The sequence below is a fragment of the Ovis aries genome, chromosome 12 (genome assembly GCF_016772045.2).
Source record: "Ovis aries strain OAR_USU_Benz2616 breed Rambouillet chromosome 12, ARS-UI_Ramb_v3.0, whole genome shotgun sequence".
In the NCBI taxonomy this organism is placed as follows: Eukaryota; Metazoa; Chordata; class Mammalia; order Artiodactyla; family Bovidae; genus Ovis; species Ovis aries.
This window is the reverse complement of record NC_056065.1, coordinates 39,485,433-39,511,072: the sequence shown is the minus strand read 5'-3', so window position 1 is coordinate 39,511,072 and position 25,640 is coordinate 39,485,433. Positions and strand designations below refer to the sequence as shown.

General features: G+C 39.9%; 1 long non-coding RNA gene across 1 annotated transcript in view; it reads right to left on the bottom strand.

The window, feature by feature from the left end:
* LOC132657509 (uncharacterized) overlaps positions 1–18,832 on the bottom strand; it is a 135,942-nt gene extending 117,110 nt beyond the window's left edge. The window contains exon 1 of the long non-coding RNA XR_009595818.1: positions 18,658–18,832. This is a non-coding gene — a long non-coding RNA (uncharacterized LOC132657509). The remainder of the gene's footprint in view (positions 1–18,657) is intronic.
* Between the last annotated feature and the right edge of the window lie 6,808 nt (positions 18,833–25,640).

Below are 25,640 nucleotides of genomic sequence, written 5' to 3'. Positions count from 1 at the left end.
AGGAATACGAACTGGAAAAGAAGTTAAACTGTCACTGTCTGCAGATGTGGTTTAGTCACTGAGTCTTGTCTGACACTTGCGACCCCATGGACTGTAGCCTGCCAGGCTCCTCTGTCCATGGATTCTCCAGGCAAGAATACTGGAGTGGGTTGCCATTTCCTTCTCCAGGACATCTTCCCGACCCAGGAATAGAACTTGGGTCGCCTGCATTGCAGGCAGATTCTTTACCAACTGAGCTACAAGGGAAGATTATTTGCAGATGACATGATACTATACATAGAAAATCCTAAAGATGCTACCAGATAACTTAAGAGTTCATCAATGAATTTGGTAAAGTTGCAGGATACGAAATTACAATACACAGAAATCGCTTGCATTTCTCTATATTAACAATGAAACATCAGAATGAGAAATTAAAGAAACAGTCCCATTTTCCATCACATGAAAAAGAATAAAATACCTAGGAATAAATCTACCTAAGGAGGCAAAACACTCATACACCAAAAACTATGAGGCTGATGAAAGAAACTGAAGATGACACAAAGAGTTGGAAAGATACGCCATGTTCTAGGATTGGAAGATCAGTATTGTCAGAATCACTATACTACCCCACAATCTCCAGATTCAGTACAATCCTTATCAAACTGCCAGTGACATTTTTCACAAATCTAGGGGAAAAATCTTAAAATTTGTGTGGAAACACAAAAGATCCTGAGTAGCCAAAGCAATCTTAAGAAAGTAAAACGGAGCTTGAGGAAATCAGACTCCCTAACTTCAGTCTGTACTACAGTCATCAAGACAGTATGTTACTGACACAAAAGCAGAAATATAGATCAATGGAATAGGATTGAAATTCCAGAGATAAACTCACCCACCTATGTTCACCTAATCTATGACAAAGGAGGCAAGAATACCCAATGGAGAGAAGACAGTCTCTTCAATAAGTGGAGAAAACTAGATAGTTACATGTGAAAGAATGAAATCAGAATACTTCCTAACACCATACACAAAAATAAACTCAAAAATTGATTAAAGACCTAAATGTAACACTTGATACTATAAAACTCTTAGAGGAAAACATAGGTAGAATCCTCTGACATAAGTTGCAGCAAGATTTTTTGAGCCACCAGAGGATAATGAAAATAAAAACAAAAATAAACAACTGGGACCAAACTAAACTTAGAAAGGTTTCGTACAGCAAATAAAACCATAATCAGAAATAATAACACCCAGAATGGGAGAAAATATTTGCATACAGAGCGACCAACAAGGAATTAACCTCCAAAATATACAAACAGCTCATTCACCTCAATTTAAAAAGCAGTTCCAAAATAGGCAGGTCTTAATAGACATTTCTCTAAATGGCCGATGGCCATGAAGCACATGAAAAGATGCTCAACATCACTGATTATTGGAGAAATACAAATCAATACTACAATGAGGTATCACCTCACATCAGTTAAAATGGCCATTATCACAAAATCTGCAAACAATGAATGCTGGTGAGGGTATGGAAAAAAAGAAATCCTCCTACACTGTTAATGGGAATGAAATTGGTACAGCCACTATGGAGAACAGTATGGAGGTTCCTTAAAAAACTAAAAATAGAGCTAGTATATGACCTAGCAATCCCATCCCTGGGCTGATACCCAAAGAAAACCATAATTTGAAAAGATACATACACCTCAGTGTTCATTGCAGCACTATTTACAATAGCCAGGACATGAAAGTAACTTAAATGTCCATCGACAACAGAATGGATAAAGAAGATGTGGTCCGTATATACAGTGGACTATTATTCAGCCATAAAAAAGAATGAAATGTCATTTGCAGCATCGTAGATGGACCTAGAGATTATTATACTGAGTGAAGTCAGATAGATAAATACAAATATCAAGATATCATTTTTATGTGGAATCTTAAAAAAATGATACAAATGAACCTATTCACAAAACAGAAATAGAGACACAGATGTGGAAAACAAACATGGTTACCAGGAGGAAAGGGGGAGGATAAATAGGGAGATTGGGATTGACATAAACATATCACTAAATATAAAATTGATAATAAGGACCTATTGCATAGCGCAGGAAACGCTATTCAGTACTCTCTAATGACCTATATGGGAAAAGAATCTAAAAAAGAGTGGATATATGTATAACTGATTCACTTAGCCATGCACCTGAAACACAATATTATAAAACAACTATACTCCAATAACATTTTTTTAATAGCCTACTGACTTTACCTCCCCCTCCCAAAATAAAAACACGTTAACACTAAAACCTATTTGCAAATGTTTATAGCAGCTTTATTAACAATCACTGAAAACTAGAAAAAAGCAAACGTCTTTCAACAGGTGACTGGATAAACAGACCATCATACATCAATAAAATAGAATACCATTCTACAACAAAAAGTATGTATTTTACTGATGCACACAACAACATAAATAAATCTCTAAAAAATGATTGATGCTAAGTGGGGGGGGGGGGGGGAAAGCCAGACTGAAAAGGCTACATATTGTCTGATTCCATTTCTTTGATGTTCTGGAAAAGTTGAAACTATAGGAACAGAGAACACAGTGGTTACTAGGGATTGACGATGGAGGAAGAATTGATACATGAGCTATATAAGGAACTGATGGGTGATGGAACCATTCTGTATCTTGGTTGTATTAGTAACGATATGACTGCATGCATTTGTGAAAACTCAGAAATATATACTAAATAGAATGAATATTAATACATGTACATATAAATAAAATAGAAGAAAAGTAAGTGGATACAACTATCTTTGAGTGTCTTCAATATTAGAAAGAAACTTATCACTGGGATTTGAATGATCTTTATGAAACAAAATGAGCTGGTTTGAACACATTGTCTTTAAAGTCCATTTTAGTTCTGAAATTCAATTATTTCAATTTCTGAATTCTGAAATCCACTTATTCTATAATTTGATACTGTATAGATACCTCCTCACCAGGTAGGAGGACAAATAAAGGAGATCAATTTTATTCTTAGTGATAATGATAGTGAAGATGACATATTCTCTCTTAGGTCCAAGTCTTTATTATTCAGAGCAGCATAGAACCCGCACAATCACATGCTAAATATGGGATCGAGCAAGGTACTCCTCCACATTTTTAGGGCTCTCTGTAGAGTTTTTCCAATAGCTTTTATTTAAGAGTTTGATTCCTTTATCTAAATAAATGTAATTTAGAAAAGCTATATTTTTTCTGGGTAAGCATTATGTTAGTCTTAGATTCCTATATAATATTTTTGAAATACTGGTGTAGAGATAAATTAGACCAAACATAGCTTTTACTAATCCTTGACAAGTTAACTTCAGTAAGAACTCAGTAATAAGGTACAAGAAAGCACTTAATCTACTTATAAGCCACTTTATTATTTTATTTAAGATATTTATGCAGTTTTGACATTAATATTCAGAGGATATACTGAAGAGTTCTCAGAAGTAAGTTTACCTAACTGTGTTAAGTGAGCTGTGAACCAAAAAGAACTTTCAGAGACTCAGAATAATGCCAATCCTAATGATTATCTAGTTCAAACACTTCAATTCACAGACCAGAAAACTAGATGCCAGGGAAGGAAAATGACTGGTTTGTCAAGCTTATATGCTTACACACTGATGGAGCCAGAACCTTAGAAATCAAATCAGACAGACCAGCACTTGCAAATTTTAACAGCTCAGCATAGAAATCTCAAGATAGCTTCAATTAAATTGACCAAGGCACTTTGAAATTATTAGTCTTAAATTTTTGGTGTTAGAGTCAAATCACCAACAATATTTAATAGCTGCCCTTTTTCATAAAGTAAATCAGACAAAAATCACTCAGAACATTAATGATCACATTAAAATGATCAAAAATAAGATTTTGTGTGAACTTATTTCACTTTCACTCTTGTTTCATCCATTTACCACAAATTTTCATCTGGCAATCTAGCAGGTAATTAAAGTCATATACGCAATTTTGTCCTCTTTAATTTCAGTGCCCCTTCAACTTCTCTGAACTGCCTCAGTCATATGATGGAGATAATAATTCCTACATACCGAGGTCAGAGATTAATAGCCTCAGTTGCATTCATGCTGAAGGTCAGTTCTTGTCTGAATACATCTGTAGAATCTACCAAATAGCCTCAAATACAAAGGAAGGAAGTTATTCAAACACAGAATGACTCCTTGTGCCTGGTCCAAGGGCAGGGTTGAAGAGACAGTACCAAGCGTCTGCTAGTAGGCTGACAGGTCACACCAGAGTCTTTGAGGCAAGGCTCTAATAAAGAGAAGGTTAAAAAGTGAATCATTTCCCCCAGTCCCTGCTATTACATTGACAGTATAGATGATTCCGATTTGAAATCCAATAGAACAAACCAAGGATAAAAGGGACTTTCATAATCCTTTTTAAAAGCTGCTTATAATTTCATGTGAAAATTATGCAATATAAATAAAAGATGTGCTGTAGTTTCTCTCATTTCCAACACCCTTTTAGCCTGCCTCTATCCCTACTTGTTCCAAGTTCATTTCTTGAGGAAACTGTGATTAACAGTTTGTTGTATAACTTTAGACACACACACAGTTTTGTATTGAGGTCACGCTATGCTGTTGAACTGAAATTGCTAAAAACATATCATAGTCATGTTTCCAGGTCAGTATTTATTCTTAATAGTTCCTAGTATTTCACAATTTTTTTAGCCATTCATCTATTGATAGATACTTGGGTCATTTCCAATTTCTTAATGAAAGGTTCTGGCTAAGGAGGAGGCTCCTAAAGGCTCCTAACAAGGTTCTAGCTCAGGAAGAAGAATTAGAGAAGCCCCTTCCTGAAAGAGGGTCTTTGAAATCACACACAAAATACTCATTTCATGGTACTGGAGGGATTCAAGGAAGGCTGAAATTATAGTCAAACCAAATCTAACTCTACCTCAAGCTTTGTTGTGATTAATAAGATTACACATATGAAGCATTAGAAGCTCAGTAAACATCAGTTTCCTTCCTACAATCCTTTAAGTGTCTGTGTATGACAGCCCACTGTGTGGATAAATTCTTGAGTTTGAGGCTGGAGGGGATTGAAACATCCCGGTGCCATCCTGGAAACCAGTGATCACCGACAGATAACAAGGGTCCCAAGGTAAGTGCCTTCTTTCCACACAACCTCAGGGTGATGATCTTGCCATCCTGTGGAGTTCTCCAACGTGCCCAACAGAGATGGACAAAGGTAGCCTTTGTCTCAAGTCTGTTTCTCAAGAGTGCCGTCTTTTTTAAAAGTATATTTCAAAAACAGGTTTTATTTACTCATAAAAATTAAAAAAAATTAGAGTATAGCTGATTTACAATGTTGTGTTGTTTTCAGGTGTACAGCAATCAGATATATATATAATGGCAACCCACTCCAGTGTTCTTGCCTGGAGAATCCCAGGGACGGCGGAGCCTGGTGGGCTGCTGTCTATGGGGTCGCACAGAATTGGACATGACTGAAGCGACTTCACAGCAGCAGCAGCAGCATAGATATATCCACCCTTTGAAAAGATTCTTTTCTCCTATAGGCCATTGTTGGTCAGTCACTAAGTCATTTCCAACTTTTGCAACCCTGTGGACATTAGCCTGCCAGGCTCCTCTGCCCTGGGATTTCCCAGGCAAGAATACTGGAGTGAGTTTCTATTTCCCTCTCCGGGGGATCTTCCCAGCCCAGGGATTGAACCCATGTCTCCTGCTTTGGCAGGGGGAATCTTTACCCCTGAGACACCAGAAAAGCCCTATAGATTATTACAGAGAATTGAGTAGAGTTCCTTATGCTATACAGCCGATTCTTCTTAATTATCTACTTTATATATAGTATTAATAGTGTGTATATGTCAAGGATTTCCATTTTGATGCCCCAAGCACCACAGTCTCTTTATATTTGTTACCCAAGGGACCTTGGGCCACCATACCAGGAGGATTCCTAGGAACTTTGCCTGTTAGTTTAGAGCTCTGAAAATGATCATTGCTGTATATATACACACATGAGAAGTTTTTCTATAGAGAATAAATTGTCTCTAAATGTTTCCCCAAAAATGTATTGATATGTTGCTTGTATGTTTATGATATCTCTCATCTCATTTAGTATGATTGGTTTCTTTCCCGTTTCCTACATTAGACTATAAAATCCTTACTGGCAGAGACCTTCCGTACTCTTTACTCCTGAACTGCAAGGGACTTTAATGGAACCTACTGAACTGGGTATCTGAAAGAACATGGGGTAGAGAATCAGATCTGGGTGTTACTCCCAACTCTGTTAATAGCTTGCATCTGATCTCAGAAAAGTCTCACCCCCTGTCTGGATCTCAGTTTTCCTCATCTTTAAAACATCTTTACAAGAAAGGAACGGAATGGATCAAATGTCCTTTACAGTCCCTTCAAGCTCTAACATTTGATACTCACAACTGATATCTGTCACCAGGAATCATGATAGCAAAACAGAAAAATGCTTACTACCTTAATATAGATTGTCACTACGATGTTCATTTTAGTTAGTAAAAATGAGTGTCATTGAACTTATCTTATTTGTACTTGTATATTTCCTAAATTCACATCAGCTACACAGAAATTGTTCCTCAGAGCGGGCTTTGCAACAGGTACCACTTGTCAGTTGACTTCCATTATTTTCTTTTTCAGATGGTGCCTTTTCTTGACCTTCCCCTTAATTCCAGCTGTTTCTATACTCTTACCTTGGCTAGTTATTCTACAATCACTTCAGAGTATTAGAAATATCACTAAGATTAAGTACACTAAGAACTACTAGCAGTACTTTTTAATAATAATTGAGATAATAAATATTTATATAATGCTTTAAACTTAATCACAGTCTTTCACACATATCTCACTTGAATCTTAGAAGAAGTATGTTAGAGGGATATAGTAGATAATACTGCTTTCTTGATTTTACTGCCTGAAACCCTCGGCTAGAGAGATTGGATAAATCACCCAAGTTGCCAAGCTAATAACAAGTGTCACTGCAGTAAGTAGTAGTAGCGTTGGTCATTCAGTTGTGTCTGACTCTTTGCGACCCCAGCCCGCCAGGCTCCTCCGTCCATGGGATTTTCCAGGCAAGAATACTGGAGTGGGTTGCCATTTCCTTCTCCACGGGATCTTCCCGAGGATTGAACCTGGGTCTCCCGCATTGCAGGCAGACTCTTTACTGTCTGCGCCACCAGGGAAGCCAACAATGAGTTACTCCTTCCCTTTCAGTGGCAGTTAAACCGAGTTGGATCATCAAAGAAAATTCACAGGACCCAAATGACAAAGCTTAAGGAAACAAAAGACACAGTAGCAGCATAGGATCAGCAGTACAATCAGGCTCTCTCAGAGAGGGGCCTGGGGAGGCCAGGTGCAGGCTCTCACTGCCCTCGCTCTCTCAGGCTGTGGCCGGATGAACTTTCCCTCTGTTCAAATGCACAGAACAATTTTGAAAAACCTCAGTTCAGACTATTATCATTTTGCTAATCACTTGGACATAATCCTGCTATGTACTAGCTCAACACCAGAGCCAGAATTCTGAAGAGCTCAGTAAAACTAGGTACAAATACACACACACACGCTTTTCTCCAGATCACATACATTAAATGTGTACAGTTTTTAATGTCAATCATATCTCAGTAAAATGGTTTAAAAAAATTTTTTTTTAACTAATACCACTATCAAGCTCAAGCAGTACCTACAGCTGCCACTAGGCAGTACCAGCAAGCCAAACATGTATGCAAGGGGAGAAACAAAATGAAAAGAAACAAGAGAAGAAAAGGATGAATGGATACAAGCAAAATTAGTTAAGTATTTCCTAATTATTTATAAGAGCCATATATGAGAGAATCAGTCTGGTAGGGGAGGAGGAAATATGTGTCCTCTGATTTCACATTATAATTTATCCCCATACATCCTCCTAATTTAAACCTTTAAAGCTCTCAATTCAATGTCTCAATATCCCTGAAGGAGAAATATCACATATGCAGTCATCAAGCAAATGATAGACATTAAAAATGAGAGCAGATGAAATCACCAATATACATTTCTAAATACAAGTCACTGTTCTATTGATTCTACCACTGTATAAACTTTAACTTGGGCCTCGCTCCAGCTCTATCACATTTATGTAAGTCAAGCTTGAAAAGCAGATATTATTCACCACTCCTTCCCTTGTTTAGTGAAGGAGGTTGAGGCTCAAAGAATGAGGTTGCCCACAATCACAGCACTAGCAGAGCTGGAATTCAAATCCTGGTCTAACTTCAAAGACTTTTTTCTTTAAACCATAAAACTGGGAGACAGGGTTCCTGAATCATTAGTAAATTTATGTAAGATTTCCTTGGAGAAGGAGGAAAAAATTATAAATATAAACAGTTATGTTTATCTATTCCTTTGAATGGTCAGGAGCCCTGCTAACACATTTAAAACCACCACCTAGGGAACTGTTGTTGGTTGCCTTCTGGCATCATTTTTCTCCCCCTTTTCCTGGAACAAGATTCATATTTTTGTTTGAGGAACTGCTTCTGCTGAAGTCTTCACATGGTGGTTACTGTGGGTTTGACACCACTCTCAGCTCTGGAAGTGACCCTTATGTCTATCATCCCACCCCTCTTGCCCAGTGATTGTTCAGAGTGTACCCATGAGCTAACTCTGGCCTTTGAGACATAGGAGACATTTGCTGAGGGCTTCTTGGAAAGAAGGTTCTTCCTCCTTCCATGGGAATTACCAGAAGAGAACTCCCTTCCTTTAGACAGTGGGATATGAGGGTGTAAGGTCTAGAACTGCCGTGACCAGTGTTGCTTCCCTGAAGTAGGACAGTCTGAGGGCATAACTGATGCAAGAAGGAAGACACAGCAAGAGACTTGTGTGAAACGCAGCCTGAGGCCCAGTGAAATTGTGAGTAGCTGGATCAAACCGCACCTGAAGCTAGGCCTACTTCAAAACTTTATTTCCCCTAAACTATCTTGAGTTTTCTATTATTCACAATCAAAGGCATCTTAACTGATTCATATAAGCACTAGCATTTATCCCTGTTTTAAGAAAAAGAAAATGAGGACTTAAAAATATTGCCCAATATTATACCATCTGTAAGAAAATTTGAGCTTTCTGGCCCCCAGGCCCTGGGCCGGGGGTGGGGGGCGGGGGCGGGGGGTATGCAGGGAGTTCCCCACTGGCTCAGCAGGTAAAGAATCCTCCTGCAACACAAGAGACATGGGTTCAATCCCTGAGCTGGGAAGATCCCCTGGAGAAGGAAATAGCAACCCACTCCAGGATTCTTGCCTGGAAAACCCGATGGGCAGAGGAGTTTGGCGGGCTACAGTCCAAAGGGTCACAAAGGGTCAAACATGACTAAGCATGCAGGGAAGGCATGGCCCCCAAGCCTTAGTTATTGATTACAAATTACAACTTTCGCATGCCAACATCCCAAAGAAGGGAAATGCCTCCTTTGCTTTGGCTTTAGCTAGGAGCTGCTGTTTAGCCCTTCTCTTTTATTTTCGCATTTTCTATGGAACTCTTTAAAGAGCCTCTTCTGATCACATATTCGCCAGACTAAGATGTTACTAGCTTGATGATGTGAACTCCCAGGTGCAAATAAGATTGTTCTATTTGATTTCAAAAGTGAACTATTAGAATGACTTCGAGCCCAGGAACCAATTATGTGTCTTCACTGTGGATTTCTGATTGTCTCCAATGCTTAGACACGGTCATTTCTGGATCTCTGGTGATAAAACAGAGTATTTGTCTTGTCGTTGACACTGCCAGGCAAAGCAGAGCCAAAGGAAACGTGACAGTGGCTGTGTAAACGTATGGCTCATAGCAAACTTCCCAAGAGGATAAGAGGGTGATCACAAACAAACCCACAGCATTATTGAAACACCTGCATGACACCAGTTTAGAACTTCTGTCTCCACTCACATTCTACTTAGAAAAGATTCCCAAATGTCCCCACTCTCAACTATGCTCAAATTGCTTTCTGTCCACTTAACCAAATGTATAAAATTACCCTTTGTGACAGTACAAAACAAGAAAAGCCTACAGCAGGGAAGTTCATCAAAACACCTTCCAGTGGGATCCACCAGAAAGACTTTTTAGAAGTATCTTCTCACAAAGTAAAATAACAATAAGAGGTCACATACACCTCTTGGAAGCTAAACTCTTTATTCTCTGTGGTGGAAATATTCTGTCGCATTTTTTCAAACTTGTTATTCAAGTTGTTTTTTTCTTTTTTTTTCAGTATCAATCTGACATTTTCTTTCTTTAAACATCTCCACCTCTATAGCTCCCTCCCTGTACATGGCCTCTGCAGTTAATAGAATTTGAAAGGTATACCCCAACAACTGGGCTTTTGATGTGGGTTTTGCTGCATGGTTTTCTTATTGACTGTTCAAACTAATTTCAGCAATTTTTTTCGATCATGATATTCGGTTTTCTGTTTGTACTTCAGAATCGGTCTCCCCAGAGAGTGGCAAAACAAGATAAGTCTGTGCACTTTTCCACCCACATGACAGCCAGTCACAGGGAGAGAGAAGAGGGGGCGAGGATAGGAAACCCTGCAGAGGTATGAGTGGAGGAAGATGCAAGATAAGGCTCTCGATAACACCAACACAGCTTCTCCAGGAGGGAGAGAAATAATACCTCTTAGGGGTTTTCATATGTCTCTATAGAGCAAAAGTCTACAGATTAGTAACTGAACCCTTCTTGTCGTTCAACTACTAACTGGTGTCTGACTCTTTGCAACCCCATGGACTGCAGCATGCCATGCTTCCTTGCCCTTCACTATCTCCCAGAGCTTACTCAAGCTCATGTCCTTCAAGTCAATGATGCTATCCCACCATCTCATCTTCTATTGCCCCCTTCTCCTCCTGCCCTCAATCTTTCCCATCACCAGGGCCTTTCCCAGTGAGTCGACTCTTTGCATCAGGTGGCCAAAGTATTGGAGCTTCAGCTTCAGCATCAGTCCTTCCAATGAATATTCAGAGTTGATTTCCTTTAGGACTGACTGCTTTGATCTTACTGTCCAAGGAACTCTCAAGTCTTCTCCAGCACCACAGTTTAAAAGCATCAACTTTCACATCCATACATGACTACTAGAAAAAACATAGCTTTCCTACTGAGTGATACTCTATAAGAGCAGTTATTATAGTCTACTAAGTTCAACTGTTGAATTATGGACAAGTCAGTTGACTTTGTTACTTTCATGACAAACACTGGATTGAGAACATGTCTGCCACATGACCATCAGGACTGCTCTGATTCCACCTTTTTCCAGAGTCCTACTCTGCTGAAGGAGCAACTGGATTACATTTTAGACCCACTGGCCAGGTGTCTTACTGAAGGCACATAGAGGAGTCCATAAGGAGAGGTCACTGCTGAGCCCCTAAGCCCTTAGATGAGCTGTGGTTCATGGACACAGACCTCAAGTAGAAGAGCAAGATAAGTGTAGACTCCTTCTTAGAATCAGTGTCAATGCTATGAGCAACTTTGAAAGTCACTTAGTACAAAACCCTTATTTTCAAGCTAAAGAAATGAAGACCCAGAGGTTAAAGTTACATGCCTAAAATATAATCTGAAGGTTTGGAAGAGAACTTAAGGTCAACTGATCAAACCTTCCTTGCTGAAGTTTATTCTATAACTCTTAATTGCTATCCTGTTTGTGCTTGTATACCCTCAGTGTTGAGAGCTTATTACACCTCAAAGCAAAATGTTCTGTACATGGAGAATTGGTTAAAAAAAAATTCTTCCTTGGACTTTCCTGGTGGTACAGTGGATAAGAATCTGCCTGCCAATGCAGGGGACACAGATTTGGTCCCTGATCTGGGAAGATTCCACATGCTGTGGGGCAACTAATCCCATGTGCCACAGCTACTGAGCCTGTGCTCTTAGGGCCCATGAACCACAACTCCTGAGCCTGTGTGCTGCAACTACTGAAGCTTGTGTGCCCTAGAGCCTGTGCTCAGCGACAAAAGAGGCCACCACAATGAGAAGCCCTCACACCCCAGTGGCGAGTGGCCTCCCAGTCACAATTAGAGAAAGCCCATGCAAAGCAATGAAGACCCAGCACAGCCAAAAATAAATAAATCTTAAAAACACACACACACACACACACACACACACACACACACACACACACACACACACACACACACACACACAAAACCTCTTCCTTACACTGAAGAGAAATCTGACTCCTTGCAACTCTTCCCCACCTCCCCACCCACAGCAAGGCCCCATGGGCCTTAGTTTTTTGTCTGGAGTCACATAAGGAGCAAAATTAAACCTTCTTACATCACAGTCCTTTAGTTACTTGAAGATGCCTATGATGTCTATTACCCTACTCTTCTCCAGGATATACACCCTAGTTCTTTTAAACTCTCTACTTAAGGGTTCCAAATGTCATCATGTGTCCTGAACATTTTACACTGGACATGCCAGGACACTCCCACAGGGGACTTACTGAAATAAATGTGAGCTCCAAGTACAATATAGTACAGAAAGGAGAAGATCACTTCCCTTGTTCTGGTCAACAGAGCAGTCCCTGGGACCACATTTAGGTCAGCAATATACAAATGCTCTTTCTAACTTCCCTCTACAGCCTTCTCCCTAAAAAGGGTAAAATATCTAAATGTTATCATCCCCTGAACTAAAATCCAGCTGTCCTTAGTAAGTTTTCAATTCTAGACCAACTAAATCCAGATCAGCAGAGCAGAAATGGCAGTCTATGATGATTATAAGAAAAAGGGAGAAGCCAGTCAACAGCCAGTTAAGGCAGACTCGTGTCAGTTTTGCATGGTTAAAAATTGCTCGTATTAGGCAATTGATAAATGAAGGAATTTATCAAAGAAACCTTGGGTATCGTGAAATAAAAGTAGCAGATAGGAGTGATAAGACCAACTTCTAGGATTTGTTAAAATATGAACCCATGCCCATCTATGCTGCATTATTGAGGCAGAAGTCTGTGTAAGAGGATGGGTGTTGGTAGGCTTCTCTAAGTCTCTTCCAGCCAGTTTACAAATGTTAAATCACTAAGTCACACCTCAAGACACTATACTTTGAAGTGATGTTATAACATTCAGTTCAGTTCAGTTGCTCAGCCGTGTTCGAGTCTTTGCGACCCATGAATTTGCAGCACACCAGGCCTCCCTGTCCATCACGAACCCCCGGAGTTCACCCAAACTCATGTCCATCGAGTCGGCGATGCCATCCAACCATCTCATCCTCTGCTGTCCCCTTCTCCTCCTGCCCCCAATCCCTCCCACCATCAAAGTCTTTTCCAATGAGTCAACTCTTCGCCAAAAGTTGGCCCAAGTACTGGAGTTTCAGCTTTAGCATCATTCCTTCCAAAAGAACACCCAGGGCTGATCTCCTTCAGAATGGACTGGTTGGATCTCCTTGCAGTCCAAGGGACTCTCAAGAGTCTTCTCCAACACCACAGTTCAAAAGAATCAATTCTTCAACACTCAGCTTTCTTCCCCATCCAACTCTCACATCCATACATGACCACAGGAAAAACCATAGCCTTGACTAGATGGACCTTAGTCGGCAAAGTAATGTCTCTGCTTCTGAATATGCTATCTAGGTTGGTCATAACTTTCCTTCCAAGGAGTAAGCGTCTTTTAATTTCATGGCTGCAATCACCATCTGCAGTGATTTTGGAGCCCCAAAAATAAAGTCTGACCCTGTTTCCACTGTTTCCCCATGTATTTCCTGTGAAGTGATAGGACCAGATGCCATGATCTTCGTTTTCTGAATGTTGAGCTTTAAGCCAACTTTTTCACTCTCCTCTTTCACTTTCATCAAGAGACTTTTTAGTTCCTCTTCACTTTCTGCCATAAGGGTGGTGTCAACTGCATTTCTGAGGTTATTGATATTTCTCCCGGCAATCTTGATTCCAGCTTGTGTTTCTTCCAGTCCAGCCTTTCCCATGATGTACTCTGCATATAAGTTAAATAAGCAGGGTGATAATATACAGCCTTGATGTACTCCTTTTCCTATTTGGAACCAGTCTGTTGTTCCATGTCCAGTTCTAACTGTTGCTTCCTGACCTGCATACAGATTTCTCAAGAAGCAGATCAGGTGGTTTGGTATTCCCATCTCTTTCAGAATTTTCCACAGTTTATTGTGATCCACACAGTCAAAGGCTTTGGCATAGTCAATAAAGCAGAAGTAGGTGTTTCTCTGGAACTCTCTTGCTTTTTTGATGATCCAGCGGATGTTGGCAATTTGACTTCTGTTTCCTCTTTTCTAAATCCAGCTTGAACATCTGGAAGTTCATGGTTCACATACTGTTGAAGCCTGGCTTGGAGAATTTTGAGCATTACTTTGCTAGCATGTGAGATGAGTGCAATTGTGTGGTAGTTTGAGCATTCTTTGGCATTGCCTTTCTTTGGGATTGGAATGAAAACTGACCTTTTCCAGTCCTGTGGCCACTGCTGAGTTGACACAAATTTACAGAATAATGTGAAATTGGCTAATTCTTAGGACAAAGAGTCTCACTTGTAAAACCATGGCAGCAGGCCATTCAGATGATTGGCAGGAGGACAGTATCACTCCGAAGCAGATGATTTCTCCAGGATGTAGGCTACTTAGGCCTCATCCCCTTAAATCCCAATTGTCCCAAGAAAACGGTCAGTGTCTGAGTTAAATGCTCTATTGGGAGTTTTTTTGTTGAAGTGTCAAATGAAATAATCTTCATGTGACAAATTCATACCATAAAAGATAACCTGAATGGTGGTGAAAAAATTCAGCCCTGTGTTTTTAAATGCTCACTTTGTAGGTAAAAGGAAGACCAATGAGGAACTCTAAAGTCATCATTATTTTCACTTCAAAAATAAAAGTTTCAAAGTCTACCATTGTTTTTTTTTTAATTTTTCATTTCATTTATTTCTAGGGGGAGGTTTGTAGTTTACTTCTAGCCCATGAATTTCATTGTATGTTCAAGTAGAGTCATATCTATTATGTTTTACTTTCATATTTATATTTAAGGAAGTTTCATTTCTGATCATGGTGTATAGAATATGACTAGAGAGACGACTGAATAGGGAAGGATATTCATGTGTAATTTAGTGTGACCTGGGAATTAATGGAAGTATCATGAACTAAAAAATAGCATGGAAAACTGCACTAGAAAATATCTATGTAAGTGAGACTGCTTTGGACTGCCTAACTCCAGCTTTATATGATGTCCTCATAAGATGGAAAAATGGATTTTTACAACAGCCAAAGTAATTTTTGCTCACATAAAAAAGTAATATCATAGAGAACTTGCTTTTGAAAGTCAATATAACTTATTTGGGAATTGTTTTTATAGTTCTTTTTCTCTGGATAATATAAATGTATCTGAATGTATAGATTCTGGCTATACTTTCTGTCATCTAAGAATGATCAGCATATACTCATGGGTAAAAATCTTCCCCCCTCAACACACTTCCATACTCAGGACCAGCAGGAGAGCTTGCTTCTACCCCTTCTCTATTTTATTTGTTAAAGAGAAGGGCATGAGGTTCCTGCAAATTAACTTAAGAGTGCTATCTATCATACTTCCTTGCTAATTTCCCAAAAGGAAGAAAACAGCTGTTGCTTGGCCAAATGTCAAAATTTCTAAATTCCAGTGCAGTAACTATACCTGTGAGTGAAAGAGCATATTTTCTTTCCTGTCTAACTAGTGGGGGAGGGGGCAGAGGGGGATAGAATTAGATTTACTTTGCTTTAGCAAGAGTCAAGCAAATTTTGCTCTCTCATCATAATCAGTAGTTCTCCAACTTTAAGGGCTCTGGAACCACTCAGAAAGCTTGTGAAAACGTACAGGGATGTTTGACTGAGTAAGTAGACTGAGAGAGAGGCCTAGAAGACTGTACTTGAAACAAAATACTACAGGTAGTCCTTGGTCCACACTTTAAGATATCCCATTCCAGAAACCCCACCACTCAATAGGTATAAACTAAAGAGCTCCAAGTGGTCCATGAATGCTGGCTTGTTAGTGAAATGTTTGGCACAAATAGAGATTACTTTCCTTTATCTTCTCCCACTCCTTCTCACCACCCTTTCTGCTTTCCCCTTGGTTTCCTCCTGCTCTGTCTTTGCATTCTCAGCTGTGAATCATGAAAAAGCAAAAGAAAAGTGAAGAAGAAAGGTAAGCAGAAGGGAAGGCCTCACTCCTCTTGACTTTCTGAGCACCAGACTGTCATTTGTTGGTGTCCTCCTTAAATTCAAGAATTTTCCTAAGTCTGGTACTGATACGATTTTCTTATCTTTCAGTTCCATGATTTCTCCTTTCTTTTTCTTTGGCTAAAAGCTTTGGAATATCCACAAGCCAATAAATTGAGAGGTGAAAGGAAATTCCATCTAACACATTTATTACTTGTTAGCAGCTTGGAGAAAGAGTTACTGAAAGAACTGAAGCTGAGAATAAAATATCAAGAAGAAGATTTATTCACTCATTCTTTCACTTATTCTTAACATCCATATTTTTTTTTTTGCCAGGGCATAAGGAAATTAAATTGTTTTCATTATTACTAAAGGATTGTTCAAGAAATAATTAAAAATAAAGAAATCAAATCAAATAGAAGACTAAGAAATGTTTTCATAACATCAACTTTGTTTCTCATAATCTAAAGCTGATGGATCTCCCTTTATTTATAAAGAACATCTTTCCTTAATCCACTCAAGCAACCTTGGATCAACTCATTAAGCTCCTGACCAAAACAAATGAAGATGAGTTACTTTACCTATCTTCAATTCCTCTAAATCAGCAATTCCCAACCTTTCTTGACACCAGGCACTGGTTTTATGGATGACCATTTTTCCATGGATAGAGGGGGATGGTTTCAGGATGATTTGAATCCATTACATTTATTATGCACTGTATGTCTAACCTAATGCCACTGCTGATTTGACAGGAGATACTTGTCCACAGCTTGAAGGTTAGGGACCCCAGCTCTAAATCATTGGTCATTAACATCGTATTCACAGATTCCAAGGAGCCCACTGATAGAATAGAGGGGATTCCTGAACCTGAATGGGGAAAACAAAAACTCATCTTGATTTTTCATTAACTTTGAACTGGTATTTAACACATCTTTTATGATTGTAGGAAATAAATCACAGTAATATCAGCCATTCCTGTAGCTATCAGAGATCACTGATATCTTCCTTAACACATTAACAGTTGTACACACATTAAAACACTGTTTACATTTATCCCTATGTTAACCTACAACACTTTGCAGACATGCTGATATCTTATTTAACATGTTAACATTAATATATCACAAATTTTCAAATATATCAATATCCATACTTCAATACAACTGATTTCATTGTAATTCTGTGTTCTTTGTTTCATAGCTATAAAATGGTGTTTTAAAAAGAGGTCCATAGCATAAGAAAGTTAAAGAACTCCAGCAATAAATGCTCAGTATTCTAATTCTGTGTCAAATAATGTTTAAACAAGACATATTAGCTTAGGACTCCATACAAACTCCTTAAGTGAGCACAATATTATGCCTTTGAATTTTGAAGGATCATGAATGTGAGAGAAAATTACTCATAGGATATTTCTGCAAACATGTCCATTTCTTTATTAGCTTTTATAATAAGACTAAGTTAATTTCTCTTTGGCATTCAATACAAAAAAAAAAAACCCTCTAAATGGATTTTTATGATTCCCTTTATCAAATAACAAGAACTATGTCTATTTTTTTAGCTATTGTTTTCCTAAGGCTACTAAGATCAGAACTAAATCTAGTACCTGATTTTCCAACAATATATCAGTTTTGATATAAAATTGTCTATCTTCCCTTAAAATAGTTTGTTATACCGTTTTAGCTAGCCTATGCTATAATTTGGAAAAGACCCTGATGCTGGGAAAGACTGAAGGCAGGAGGAGAAGGGGATGACAGAGGATGAGATGATTCAATGGCATCACAGACTCAATGGACATGAGTTTGAGAAAGCTCCAGGAGTTGCCGATGGACAGGGAAGCCTGGCATGCTGCAGTCCATGGGGTCACAGAGAGTAGGACACGACTTGGCGACTGAACAACAACAAATGCTGTAACTTTTAACAACTTAGAGTTGTTAAAACTTTAATTATAAGTTGACATAAAACATTTTTTGAAGCAGGAAAGGTGAGAAAGATGAACAAGTTTTTCTTAACAGTTTTGAAGAAATATTTTAAGTCCTTCCATCTAGATATTTTCTGAGTTCTTTCCTATCCTGGGGAAAAGAAATATATATTTTTTAATATGGTCTTTACTTCCCCCATTTACTTTCTAGACACTTTGAGTCAGTGCTCATGAGCTCTGCAACCCCTAATCATCTGCCAGAAACAAAGGAGCTTCTGCATGGGATGATATAAGTTGTTATGTTACAGGGCCTCAGCAGGCCATGCCCACCACAGAAAAATTCCACCAGTCTTGATAGAAATAAACTGCCCCCAAGACATTCCAGTGATTCAGTTCTCCCACTTTAATGAGCTGTTATGCAAATATTCATGAACTGCAGAAGGACTTTGCCTTATACAGAGTTACACAGGAAACCAGCATCTGATTTCTTAAATCAATGTAATTGCCACCCACCCACTACACTATTTCTCCTTCTCCCAGCCTCACTCCCATCCTCCCCACAGGCCAGGTTTACTCACCTATTCATAGAACACCCCCAGGACTTTCCAAGCTTCCAGAAAATATATATATATATATCTCAAAGAAATAAAGGTTCTGAGACAGTGTGAATCCATGTGGGTCATTTCAGATCAGGAATGAGACGCGAGACTTCACTCTAAGTGAGGCACCCATTGTCTCCACCCACTAAATGTCGACTTTGGCCTGACTCACTGAATTGAGAGGAAGTAATGAGTTTTCTTAGTGAGTTCCTGGTAAAAAATAGAGACAGCTCCAGATGGGAGGTAGATGGGTCCCCCCAGGGAAAGCACTCCCTGTGGACAGAAACTCCAAAACATACACAGCAAGACAAGAAAGGAAGTTGGGCCATTTCCAGATAATTCTCAGAGTCAAGAAACCCTTCTAGGCTAGAAAGCTCTTTAGAGGTCAGAAAGGAAGCGATGCTTAGTCTACCCGTCGGCCTCTTTGCCAGACCCCATCTTGGCTGACAGATGTGCACGTGCACATGTGGGAGGACCCTGAGATAAACCAAATACAGACTCAGCACCAAGCAAAGCAAGGTGACTGGCCAAAGAAAATCTGGAACAAATACCCCAAAAAAGTGATTTAAACTGCCATGAGGCCATGACCCCAAATTTGCTTGTGTATCTAGATACATACTGTACTATTTTTCCTCCTAATAAACAGTTTACTTATTTCGTTACTTTCTGTCTTTGTGGGAATTCTTTTCTGCAAAGCTGAAGGGCCAGGGCCTTGCCACTGACCACTGGCCTAGTGGTTAGGACCAGGTGCTCACAGTGCCATGACCTGACCTTGAACCCTGGCCAGGAACCAAATCCCTGTTTCAAGCCACTGCAAGCCGAGGCCACGAAGACCAAGCTGAGCACTATAACTTCATTTCTGCCCTTGACCCTCTGAAGACCCCAGACATTAACTTTAGCCATCAGTTTCCCCACATGACTGAGCTCCCCTTAGAGAGTACTCTTGACCTCTTTGGAGTAAAATCCATAATCATAACCCACAGTAGAGCTTGACGTATGGAAGCAAAGGGCAGGAATGATTTTCTGCTTATGGAGTAGTGGTCAATTGTGGGGAAAAAAAGGCGGGGGGGGGAGGCAAACAAATCAAAATACTAAGGCTGAAGCTTAATTTCAAAATTGTCCTTGCATAATATCCTTAAAGTCTATCACAATGATTTGAGTTGTACCTTAGGGTTATAATTTTCTATAAAAATGCCATCCTTAAATAACTGACAGATGCCTCTCAGGCATTCAGAGCACTGAGAAGATGATTAAATCCTTCAGCAAAGAGATAGTAAATAGCTACTGTGTTATCAGGCCCTGAAATAGAAATCAGGTGTATTTTAGTTCAATAAAACAAATATGGACAATGTATTGGTCATTTTTTAGAAGTTTAAATATACATCTACCCTAGGACTCAGTAATTTCACCTCAACGTGCTTGTCCAAGAGAAACAAATACATATGAGCAGAAAAATACTTGGACAAGAATGTTCATACCAGCCTTATTCCAAAATCTGGGAACCACCCAAGTGGCATCAATAAGACAATGGAGAATCAACTTTTAGGGTATTCATACAATGGAATGTTAGTCAGCAATAAAAGGAGTTAACAGATATATACAGCAACTTGAAAGAATCTCACAGGGATTGTGTTAAAAGAAAGGCAAAAATAGGCAAAAGTGAAGTAATGTAAATTAGTAACTGGTTACCTTTGGTGAAGAACTAAGGAGAGGAGCATGAGGAAAACTTTCATGGATAATGAAAAAAATACCATATCATTATGAGTGGTGGTTACATGGGTATATATAATTGTCAAAATCATGCTGAACATTTCAAATCTTTCCTCCTTGTTTTATGTAAATAAATCTATAACGAATTATTTCTTCTAGATCATCTGCCCATCTCAAAGAGAAAAGGAGATGAAAAAGAATAGGCATAGTCTTTGTGGTACAACAGGGAAAGACTGATAATGCCCCCCAAAATAAGCAAATTGATAATTACATGAACAGAATGCAGTAATAGAAAATAATAGAGGGACCTCATTAGCGTGGTTGTGGAAGGCCTTTCTGAGAAGATAGCCTAAAGAGCCAAAGGATGAAAAGAAATAGCCTTGTAAAGAGCCACAGAGCAGCATTTCAGGTAGAAGAAATGGTGTGTGCAAAGGCCCTGAGGTAAGAGAAGGTGGTGGGTGCAGCAACTGAAGGGGCCAGTGTGGCTGGCACTTAGCGGACGTCAGGGAAGCTAGCATGAGATGAGGCTGGGGAGTAGGCAGGCACCAGAAAATATTGGTTAGAAAGGCCACGAACAAGAGTTTGGATTTTAAATTTCAGAGTGCTGGGAAGTTATTGAAGGATTTAATACAGGTGAACATTGCTGAGTCATGTCTGATTCCTCCTAACCCATGGACTGTAGCCTGCCAGTCTCCTCTCAAAAAGGAAAAGTTAAAATTTTACATCACCTCCTGCTCATTCTGCCTCTGTAACTCAGCTTGCTTCTTGCAAAGCTTGGATCACATATGTCATGTAGTCTCAGAAAGTGGGGACTCACAATACTATGAACTGGAGCTTATCTCACTCACCCTTGTCCTGCTCTTTGCAATCACCCAGCTCCTGCAAACCTGCATAATCATGCCTGTCCATGTATGAAAACTCTGTAACCCCTTTGTTCAGGGCTCAGAGACTGAAGTGTTAACTCCTCTGGGCCCGCCAGCATAATAAACCCAAGTCCTCCAACTCTCCAAGTGTGGTGTTTGGTTTCTCAAGTACTGGTTTCTGCAACCCTCTCGCCAAGGGATTTCCCAGGCAAGAATACTGGAGTGGGTTGCCATTTCCTTCTCCAGGGGATTGTTCCAACTCAGGGATCGAACCTGCGTCTCCTGCATTGCCAGGCGAATTCTTTACCACTGGATCATAAGGAAAGCCCAACACAGGTGAAAAGTGTGATTTATTATTATTTTTTTTAATATCACTCTGGTTGCTGGACTGAAAATGGAGGAACACATGAACTATGTAAACCAATTTCTCTTAAAAGCTATTAAACTTTTTTAGAATGAGTTTAGTTTTCCAATTACATAAAGCTATTTTATTCTATCATCAGTCTTCAGGGCTTGGGTGTCAAGTGTAAAAGCAGCCTAGCTCTCTACTCCATGAAACCGATTTGTCTTCTTCTGATTATTCCATTTTATCCTTCAGCCCGAAGAGAAAAGTATTCAAATACTCTTGACTACAGAATGAAACTTGTCTGTTAGGAAAATGCACCCTCAACTGTTGCTGGTTGAAACTTCAGGACAGAGAGCAACAAAGAGCAACTTTAAATGAAAATTTATCCCAATCAGCCAGTCCCAGCTGCTGAATCAATGAGTGTGCATGTGAGGAGAGGCATGGACTTCAAAGCCAGATTACACTCTCAAGTATTTTGCAGCTATCTTTTTTTAAAGCCTAGGTTAGCAGAAAAGAAAAAAGCAATGCTCTCATCTCTTCTCCCCCGCACCCCATCCTCCAACCTCATCAAGAGGACACAGCCCAACCTACAAAACTAACATGGAAAACAGCCATCAGACCTGCAGCTAAGAAGCCCCAGAGACACAGTGGTTTTATTCACTAAGGACTCTGCAAACACGCTCAGGTTTTCTGACGATGCACTACTTGGAACAATGAATAAGATTCCACCCCTGTGGGGTTGCCTGACTAAACAAAAAGTAAAAGTTGACAAATAGAGGGAAAGAATGACGAGCTCAGGTAGCTTCTATCTTCAGTGGAAATCAATGCTCAGCAGACCGTGAGGTGGGAAAATACTACCTAATGGGAGCGATCAAAAGAAAGAGCTTCAGCTGTTCAGCTCATTTTCAGCCTGTCAGCTGAAGCAGGTGTCTTCTCTCAAAAATTCGCAGAGCAGGGAATACCCACGGTGACCCCCGCCTCTTCCTCCCACTCGGAGAGAGAATTTGACTTGAGAAGAAACAGATTTCTCCAGTATCTTGAAAGCACTGAAATTTAAAACAAAAAAATGAAACACACACACAGGCGAAAAGAACAATGAGGCAGTCTAATCGAGTTACAAGCAGGAAAAAAAACAGGCAAGTCAGGGAAAATGAGCTCTAATTGTAAGCACATTTGGAAACTGATGCCAGCACCCAATTCTGGCCAGGAATACTTCTTTTTCCAGCAAGCCATCAACCAAGGGTCTTCATTTTCTCAATTATGATATTGTCCAAGCCTAAGTCATTTGAGTGAATTAAGTCCTAGACACAGTACATGCCAGTAGGTTTACCCCTAAAACCAACTGCTGATTTATTTACTATTGATATCTGTGGTCTTCTTTCCCTGCTTTCTCGCTTCATATGCAATTCTTTTTAAATTTAAATATTGTCTCTCAGTTAACTCTTGATTCCAACAGACTCTTGGAAAAGCCTTAATGCTCTTCTAACTTAAAATGTGAAGTTAAAAATAAATAAAGGCATGGTGAGACATCACCACACACCTGTTAAAAAGGCTAAAATAAAAATTATATGGATAATATCAACCTTTATCAAGTATCCAGAACAGATGGATCTCTCATCTATTGGTGGTAAGAATAAAAACTGAAACAATCATTCCAAAAAATAAATAATACAGTTAGTATGTTGCTGTTAGGATGGCTCAGTGGTAAAGAATCTGCTTGCCGATGCATGATACTCGGTTTCAATCCGAGTCAAGAAGCTCCCTGGAGAAGGAAATGGCAACCCACTCCAGAATTCTTGCCTGGAGAATCCCATGGACAGAGGAGCCTGGCACACTACAGTCTGTAGCTTGCGAAGAGTCAGACACGGCTTAGCAACTCAGTTCAGTTCAGTCACTCAGCGGTGTCCGACTCTTTGTGACCCCATGAATTGCAGCACACCAGGCCTCCCTGTCCATCACAAACCCCTGGAGTTCACCCAAACTCTTGTCCATCGAGTCAGCGATGCCATCCAACCATCTCATCCTCTGCTGTCCCCTTCTCCTCCTGCCCCCAATCCTTCCCAGCATCAAAGCCTTTTCCAAATGAGTCAACTCGTCGCATGAGGTGGCCAAAGTATTGGAGTTTCAGCTTTAGCATCATTCCTTCCGAAGAACACCCAGGACTGATCTCCTTTACAATGGACTGGTTGGATTTCCTTGCAGTCCAAGGGACTCTCAAAAGTCTTCTCCAACACCACAGTTCAAAAGCATCAATTCTTCGGTGCTCAGCTTTCTTCACAATCCAACTCTCACATCTATACATGACCACTGGAAAAACCATAGCCTTGACTAGACGGACCTTTGTTGGCAAAGAAATGTCTCTGCTTTTGAATATGCTATCTAGGTTGCTCATAACTTTCCTTCCAAGGAGTAAGCGTCTTTTAATTTCATGGCTGCAATCACCACCTGCAGTGATTTTGGAGCCCCAAAAAATAAAGTGTGAAACTGTTTCCACTGTTTCCCCATCTATTTTCCATGAAGTGATGAGACCAGATGCCATGATCTTTGTTTTCTGAATGTTGAGCTTTAAGCCAACTTATTCACTCTCCTCTTTCACTTTCAAGAGGCTTTTAGTTCCTCTTCACTTTCTGCCATAAGGGTGGTGTCATCTGCATACCTGAGGTTATGGATATTTCTCCCGGCTTAGCAACTAAACAACAATAAACTTAAAACATGATGTTTAAACTCGGTATACTTAAATTCAAAGTATTTTGATTTTACCTAAGGGAAAAACATGTTAAATACTGCTTGTTTTGATTTAGAACCCAAGCACCTCCAAAAGATTCTAAAATGAACACAAGGTAATATTTTAAAAGTTACTAGAGCAGCCAAGCATTCAGGAAGCCTCCATACCTCTTTCAGGAAAGGTGAAGCCAGTGGTGTTGGAGGACGTCACGGAGAGGACAGGGCCATCAGCTGACCCAGGAGCCAGATCCGGACAATCTGAGCCTTCTCACCTTCTCTGATCCTTGGAGCTTATATCGGCCCACCATTCCCACAGCTGGAACCGTTTTCAAAGATGCAGCCTTGGGAGGGTTAAGTGCTATTGAGACCATCTGGATTAAATATGTGACTGAACGTCATTGAGGCCTCAAAAACTTTTTTAAAAATATATTCTTAAATATCTATATTCTTGTATTTGTGATAGTTTTGTTAATTTGCTTTGTTCTTTTTAAATTGGAGGACAACTGCTTTACAATGTTGTGTTGGCTTCTGCCATACAACAACACAAATCAACCATAAAATACATATGGGGTTTCCTAAGTGGCGCAGTGGTAAAGAATCCGCCTGCCAATGTAGGAGACGCAGGTTTGATCCCTGCATCAGCCAGAGTCCCTGGAGGAGGGATGGCAACCCACTCCAGTGTTCTTGCCTGGAGAGTCCCGTGAACAGAGGAGCCTGGCGATGTCAGTGCTGCTCTCTCAATTCGTCCCGCCCTCTCAGTGTGGCTGAGCAGGAAGGCAGGCTCTGGGAAGTAACTGACAACCACACAGGGAAAACAACCCAAGAGGAAGCCAGCATGGTAGGAAGCAGAAGGAAAGGTCCCCTACCTGGGCTGTAAAATCATGAGGCAGGGTGCTCAGGGCTGGTGCACTGGGGTGACCCTGAGGGATGGGATGAGGAGGGAGGTGGGAGAGAAGGTCAGGATGGGGAACACATGTACACCCATGGCTGATTCATGTGAATGTATGGTGAAAACCACCACAATATTGTAAAGTAAATAGCCTCCAATTAAAAAAAAAATCAATACAAACCCTGAAGTCTACCCTCACTGTGACCTTACCAATATATGAAAGAATCACACTATATTTTCTAAGGACATCTGAGTCTGGGAATGCTGCAAACTTGCTGGTAAACCATCCTGATACAGACAGTCAGCATTAAGCAGAGGATTTTTTTGAGCTCCTTCTATGTGTCAGACACCACCCCAGGCCCTGGGCCCACAGTGGTGAAAAGAAAAGGAACTCCCCCTTATGGAGTATACAGTCCAGTGGGGAAGACAC